We start from the raw sequence: 6306 nt of genomic DNA, 5'->3' as shown, positions 1-6306 counted from the left end.
ATTCTTGAAAACAACTCAATCGAGGGGATGAACCAACCGCACTTCATCTACGGAAGGAAAGATTTATGCATATAGTTATGCACCTGAAAAACTCTCGGAACCTGAGTAAACGTTTGACACGTATCTGTGCTAACTCCTTTGGCGTTGTTATTACCGAAAATAACTTTTCAATCCCTTTTCAAAATAACCAATTTTGTCACAGCTCTAACAAGATTACTTCGACTTTTCGTTCGAAATAGCCTTATCATAACCTTGTTATATATATGCGTGCTCTTTTATTGTTACCAGGGAACCTTTTATATTCCACCATATTATCAGCAGACATACCGGCAACCTAAATACTCCTTGACTTAAATCTTCCTGACACATCACTATATTTATCTATTGAAACCCTATCATATACTTATCGACATCTTGTAACGATAGTTGTCATACCAAATATCGGGAAGCATTAATCATTAATTCTCAAATTTCGCAGTATTCCTACGTCAACAGTTATATATCTATATAACGTATACCTTCTGGACTGATGAATTTCAATTCGGAATCTCTGAATTCCTGAAAAGCACTCTAGCTTACGAATCAGATCTCCGAGTTCTGAAAAAGCTGATGAAGCAGCGAAAACTGAAGACTGTTTAAACAGTCAAAAGTTTGATAATAAAGAGCGACATACTGAAAAAGCTCAAAAGTTTGATAGTGAAAAATGAATTGAGCAAACCATGAAGGAGAATCTAAAAAAAAAATCACAAGGACTAAACTTATACATAAAGAATCCTGATGATTCTGTTTATGATGAAATCCTTAGTGAATACCTTACTCCGTAACTGCTCTAAATCATCGTGAATGAATTTCTTCATCACAATTTGATTATGAAATTCTAAGATATCATCGTATCTTTCTTTATTAATATCCTCAATATTTCTGAAGATATCTTCATAAATATTCTTGTCCGATATTAATTATCTCTCCCCTCTATCTGTGTAATATCATAAAAGAAACTATTTTAGTTTCTAAATTCTGAAACTTTTGAGTTTAAAGTATGAATGTTTTTGAAGTAGTGTTGGAAACTGATGCATGAGTTAGTATAATATAGTGACACTTGATCAATGTGATTATATTACAGTAAGTCGTGCCGAGTTTCTAATGAAACGTGATGATTCACAGACCATAACATCATCATGTGCCATGTTACATGACTCTTACATTCGATCTAATCTCCAAATATATCGAGAACATATCTTCTTGATAGTTCTATCTTTTCTCTTAAATTCTGGTAATTTAACCAATCAAGATCGTGCTATTACAATTTCTCTTTTAGAATGTTAGCTATGTTAATATCAAATATCATATCTATGAATTCTGTACCATTATTCGCTTGACATAAAGCCGGGAAGAGAAAAAAAAAGGATGGAACTCCAAAATATAAAGGAAATGAAGAAAGTGGATTTATAATGAAATGTTGGACAGAGCAATCGAGACAGATCATCACATTTAACCAAAGAGGATCCTAATTCCCTTAATTACCGAAGAACCAAATCTTACTACAAAGATTTTCTAAATCTCTTAAATTCCGGAAATCAACCGTGACTACGTCACCGGTTAAGTCGAAACATCATTTATTCTTTTCACACTTTTGTGATAGCTTTATTCGTACGTTTTGAGTAATCAAATTGTTTTATCCTTATTACTCGAATAGTGATAAAATTCTATTATCAGCTCATATTCGTCATAAAAACATTTTTATTGTTAACCATGACGACCTCACTCAAATTTCGGGAAGAAATTTCTTTAACGGGTAGGTACTGTAACTACCCAGAAATTTCCGACCAAATTTAAACTAAATCTGTATATGATTTCGATACGATAAGCAAAGTCTGAAAAGTTAAGTCACTAAATTTTTGGAATAGTTTACACAAAACCATTTAACCTTTGACTATTCCCGACGATTCACGAACAGTTGTTTGTAAATAAATATGTATATATACATAATGTAGTATATATAATAATTTGAAAATTTATAAAATAAAATTTAAACAGTAAAACTTAATATGTAAGATAAGACATAAAATAATTAAGTTATACTTAAAATGATTTTATATAAATATAGGATATCTATAGATAATTATTATAATACATGTGTATATATATATATATATATATATATATATAAGAATTTAATACTTAATGTAAGTTACTATATAGATAACCATTAAAAATTACATGATTAATAAATTGTATATATTAAATGTAAATACAAGTTAAGAATATAGTCGTTATAATAACTTTATTATTACTTTCATTATTAATATTAATACTAATATCAATATCAATATTAGTTTTATGTATATATTATAATGGTAATTTAAATATTATCAGTAATTATAATTGTATTATAATTATTGAAAGTATAATTATTATTAAGAATTATAAATATTATGATTATTGATATCATTATTAATATCACTAATATATTATAATGAGTAGTAAAATTTTAATTAAGATTATTATTATTTATAATTATCATTATCATTAAAATCATTATTCATGAATATTCTTAGAAAATAATACAATTTATTATATGTATCATTAATATTATTATTATTATTATTATTATCATTCTTGTTAACTATTATTAATAAACTTATTAAAATTATCATTTTGATTATTATTAATATCATCATATTATTATTTATTATTGTTATCATTAATTTTATTATCATTATCCTTATTGTTATTATCATGTTATTATTATCTTTATCATTATTATTAAATTCATTATTAATATTATTATTAGTAAATATTATTCTCAATATTATTATTATTAGAATTATTATTAATAATATATTTACAATTATTTATTAAAAAGAGTAACCAACGAATTACATGAAGGATTCAGTATAATATCACGATCGTCCTGTATAGACTTTTGTATCTATCTGCTAATTGATTCCTTTACATCAAACTAATCCAAAAACAGTTGAGGGTTAATATCATCTTTTAATTTTTATATATATTTTCCGTACTTGATTAAACTGTATATGTCTAACTAGTTGATCACTACAAAACATTACAGATTGATTTTAAGTATTACCATTCCTTAAATTACTCAGACATAAACTGCAATCCATAAAAACTAGATTTTTAAAACAGAAGTTATCGGAAGAACAGATACTACCCTGTTCGTAGTATCCTTGAATCAAATACCTCAAATTAGAGTTCGATTTAAAAATCTTTTATTGCAGTTAGGTTAGGAATCTTTTGTTCAAACTATATGGAATGTTTTAACTTTCAATTCAACGAATTGAATTCAAAATTTTGAGTCAAAGGTATTTTCTAAAAAGTCAAACGGGTGTGTTCATCATAAAATTCGAGTTTATCTTTACGTTTTATGTTAAATTGAATTTCGAGAAAGTTTTTAAAAGTGAAATGGAATCACTTTCATGTTATAATCATTAGCTAAAACGTCCTATAATTTGAGTTTGATTTTCAAGTTCATAAACGAAGGTATTGTCTGTTACAACGTTTTTATTTAAGTATTTGATTCTATTTTAATTAATTTAAATGATTTCTAAATGAGTCTGTATCACTTATAAGTCGTAAAATGAATTATAAATCAAAGTTATGATTTGAGGTAAGTTTGATTCGATCACGTTGTTGAAGAAGGAGATAAATCTGAATCAGAAAGGTGAATACGGGTTAAATAAATTCTGTTGTAAGTATAGTCAGGAAAACAGACGGTGGTAGAATGGCGTGGGGTGTTTGTGTGTATGCGAGAGGTCTCGGGTTCGAGCCCGGGCAGGAACGTTTATTTTTTTTAAGCTTATTTCATTGAGGTAGCCTTCTAAATTTATTTATTATTATGTTATTATTATTATCATTATTATTACTAGTTATTATTATTATTGTTATTAGTATTGTTATCATTAGTTAATATTATTATTACTTGTATTAAAATTATTACGAATATCATAATTATTATTATTATCATCATAATTATAAGTATCATAACCATTATTAGTATTATTATTGATAATATAATCATTATTAATTACTGTTATCATTATATTAATAATATGATTTTATTATTAGCATTTTGGTTATTATTAAGTAATATCGTTATGTATTAAAAGTATTATTATTATTGTTAATATAAGTATGATTATTATTATTATTACGAATATGATTGTTATTATTATTATTATTATTATTATTATTATTATTATTATTATTATTATTATTATTATTATTATTATTATTATTATTATTATTATTATTGTTATTACGAAAATAACACAAACTATTATTATTATCCTTAATATTAGTGTTAGTATCAAGGTTGAAAAAGACCCGAGACGGGGTCGAAAAGGTAGCGATCTCAAAACGTCGCAACGGAAAAAAAGGGCCGAGACGGGGTCGAAACGGATGTTGACTAATGTTGACTTATATATATAAATATATATTTACACATATTTAGAGCTAAAAAACCTTCGTTGACAAGTTTGTACCTATAATTGTTATTAGCGTTAATATAATACAAAATGGAATACTAAACTAAGTCAATTTTGATTGATTTGATCGACTTATGACCGATTTTTAACACAATTTATGACTTTTGACCCGCGTTGACCCAATTTTTCCTGCATTTGACCTGACTTTTGATCGTTGACCGGCTTATAAGAAAACGGGACGGGGTCGAAACGGTCTAGTCACCAAAACGCCGCAACGGGCATCGCAACGGACGCAACGGACGCCGTTTACAACAGTGATTAGAATCATAGTATACTTATTATTATTATTATTAACAAAAGTATTATTATTAAGATCAAGATCATTGTAATAATTATTATTATTAAGTATTATGTATTATTATCAAAATTATTATGTTCATTATCATTACTATTAAACTCTTCATTTTTTTTAAAACTACTGTTCTTATCATTATTATAAGATTTGTCATTAAAACTATCGTTAATATTATTATTAATAAAATCATTAACATTATTATCATTATAATTAACACTAGTATTATCATTATCATTATTTTAATCACTACTAATATTATTTTAGTATTAATATAATTACAATTTTAACACACCAATGAAATATATACATATAAAATATTTGATACATATAACATAACAAAAGCTATATTTTTATATAGTAACAATGAAATACATAAATTAATAATATAAAAATTATATCACTAGTAATAATATATATATTTATTCGATTACAAGTATATGGTTTAATATATATACGAAAGATATAGGTTCGTGAATCAAAGGTCAACCCTGCATTGTTCAATATAGTCATATGTATTTTTACTACAAAATACATTAGGTGAGTTTCATTTGCTCCCTTTTTAAATACTTTTGCAATATATATTTTTGGGACTGAGAATACATGCGCTATTTTTATAACTGTTTTACGAAATAGACACAAATAATTGAAACTACATTATATGGTTGAATGGATCGAAGCCGAATATGCCCCTTTTAGCCTGGTAATCTAAGAATTAGGGAACATCACTAATTTTGAGAATTAGTGCACCCCTAATTGACGCGAATCCTAAAGGTAGATCTACGGGAACTAACAACCCCCATTCTGGATTTTGGAATGCTTTAGTACTTCGAGTTTATCATGTCTGATGGGTGTCCCGGAATGATGGGGATATTCTATATGCATCTTGTTAATGTCAGTTACCAGTTGTTCAATCCATATGAATGATTTATATGCAGATGCATGATATTTATGAGAAATGAAATGAAAATCTTGTGGTCTATTAAATTATTGGAAATGATTGTTTATGATAAACTAATGAACTCACCAACCTTTTAGTTGACACTTTAAAGCATGTTTATTCTCAGGTATTAAAGAAATCTTCCGCTGTGCATATGCTCATTTTAGAGATATTACTTGGAGTCATTCATGGCATATTTCAAAAGACGTTGCATTCGAGTCATTGAGTTCATCAAGATTATTATTAAGTCAATTATAGTTGGATATATTATGAAATGGTATGCATGCCGTCAACTTTCGATGTAATGAAAGTTTATCTTTTTAAAAACGAATGCAATGTTTGTAAAATGTATTATATAGAGGTCAAGTACCTCGCGGTGTAACCAAATGTAATGTATTCGTCCAGATGGATTAGGACGGGTTACTACAGATCTCACCGGTTATTACCGAAGATTCGTTTCCGACATTTCCCGTATTGCTCGTCCTTTAACCTCGTTAACTCACGAATGAAAGAAATTCATTTGGTCCGCCGAACAAGATTCGACATTTTGAATCTTAAAGAAGAAG

The sequence above is a fragment of the Rutidosis leptorrhynchoides genome, chromosome 2 (assembly GCF_046630445.1).
Source record: "Rutidosis leptorrhynchoides isolate AG116_Rl617_1_P2 chromosome 2, CSIRO_AGI_Rlap_v1, whole genome shotgun sequence".
In the NCBI taxonomy this organism is placed as follows: Eukaryota; Viridiplantae; Streptophyta; class Magnoliopsida; order Asterales; family Asteraceae; genus Rutidosis; species Rutidosis leptorrhynchoides.
Note: the sequence above shows the minus strand (reverse complement) of the source record.